The 1,849-nt window shown below is 53.8% G+C and overlaps 1 pseudogene; it reads right to left on the bottom strand.

Annotated features, from left to right (window-relative positions):
• Positions 1-154: 154 nt before the first annotated feature.
• LOC111743004 lies at positions 155-273 on the bottom strand (annotated as a pseudogene).
• Positions 274-1,849: the final 1,576 nt, after the last annotated feature.

Here is a 1,849-nt window from a genome sequence, read left to right on the forward strand (position 1 = left end):
CCTCCCTTCCTTCCTTCCTTCCTTCCTTCCTTCCTTCCTTCCTTCCTTCCTTCCTTCCTTCCTTCCTTCTTTATTTTAGGCAAGGCAATCCGTGGTTGACCTCACAGATCACAAGAACCTTGTTAGCTTACGAGCCCTTATTTTTTATTGTTTACGCCTACAGCACCTGGTCTTCCTAGGTGGTCTCCCATCCAAGTACTAACCAGGCCTGACCCCGCTTAGCTTCTGAGATCAGACGAGATTGGGCTTGTTCAGGGTAGCATGGCCATAGATAATTAGCGACGATTTTCAATCGAAGGTCCTTTGGCTTAATTCGCATTTGGAAAAATGTGTTCCTTTAACAAGATGTAACCCACAGAACTGTGGCTCTGTGCCCATAAAGAGAACCTTCCACGTCGTTATTCAGAAGAGGAGCTTCGGCCCACATTTGCGTATCTCAAGGTCCTTGGGGTAGATTTTCTCAGAAGGATCAGATTGTGTCCGAGGTAAACACAGGTTTTTAGCAGGTAGGAAGCACAGAGCTCCTTGCAAACTTTAAAGAGATTCTATCCATCTTTCCATCGATAGTTCAAAAATCTTGAGGTCCCCTTTCAGTCGGGGTCACCTCGACATCTGTGATCAATGTGGAAGAAAGAGCGGGTGGCCTCGTCGGAGGCACACTCGGCGCTTCGCAGCCTGGTGGCTCGGTGGCAGTGACTCTGCGCGACAGCGTCAGCTTACCCCTCCCGTCCTCACCTGTGGTCTCGGGCCGACTCGTAGGCCTACGGAAGAGAAGGAGGTGAGCAGGTAGATTTCCATACAGACCACCTGGAAGATCGCCTTTCCACCTGAGTCTGTGGTCTGGCAAAGACAGGGAGGCACCTGTCGAACTAGAAAACGGAGCTGAAGAAGGCCTCGCAGAAATCTGGGGAGATTGGGATGCAGGAGCGGGGAGATTTCACCAGTTTAGCAAATGCGGAGGCCGAGGGTCAAACGCGCTCGTCGAAGTGTGGGCTGGAGCTCAGGACAGGGCTGGCCTCCCCCGGGGCCACTCGCTGCTCTGGACGCCTCGTGAGTCCTGGACCAAACTCGGGAATGAGTGTGGGCTGCAGAGCTCCAGACCCCTCCCAAAGCCAGTGCCTCAGAGCCACCCGTTTCCCCAATGACGTAATTGGTCATAAGGACATGAAAGCATCCTTTTGGAGCCTGGAGGGGACCATAGTGTCTCTAGAGCTCCTCTCTGCTGTCCGCCAAGGATAGCTCCGGTTACGTATGGCACAGGAGACAGCTCACGTGTATGGCTACTGAAGGCAGAGCCCTCCGGAGCAGTGACTGGCCTTTACCCCATTAGACCTCTGCTACTCACGTAACCTCAGCTTCCTCTGTTTGGGGCGACAGCTATGTGATAGCGTTTTGCTTTTCTCTGAAACGACGCGAATGGGGATGGCTGTCGGGTTCCTCCCCTTGGGCGTGGAGAGCCTTCGCCTTCGTCTGGGCCCCGGCTGATTCAGGTCCTCTCCTCCCTTCTCTTCATCGTTGCTTGTTCCTCCCCAGGACTCGCTTGTGCCGGCCCAAGTCTCACAATGACGCACAGGGCGATCGCGAGAGCCGATGGAGAAGCAGATCCCGGCGCCCATAGGTGCTGGGAAAGAAAAGGAAAGAGCCACCATTTAGCTGGGGGACAGGGTGACACCCACGTTCCTTTCAACGCCCTTCAGGCCTTCGCTCCTGGCTTGACATAGTGTAATGTGCTTTGCCATCTAGCATCTCCTTTTGTCCTCGTAAGGGTGAGTGGGTTAGGATGTTCGCCTGTCCCTACTGTACGGATGAGGAAACTAAGACCCCAAAGAGGCTGAGGTCATCAAGTGAA

Source organism: Pteropus vampyrus, unplaced genomic scaffold (assembly GCF_000151845.1).
Source record: "Pteropus vampyrus isolate Shadow unplaced genomic scaffold, Pvam_2.0 Scaffold105, whole genome shotgun sequence".
Classification (NCBI taxonomy): Eukaryota; Metazoa; Chordata; class Mammalia; order Chiroptera; family Pteropodidae; genus Pteropus; species Pteropus vampyrus.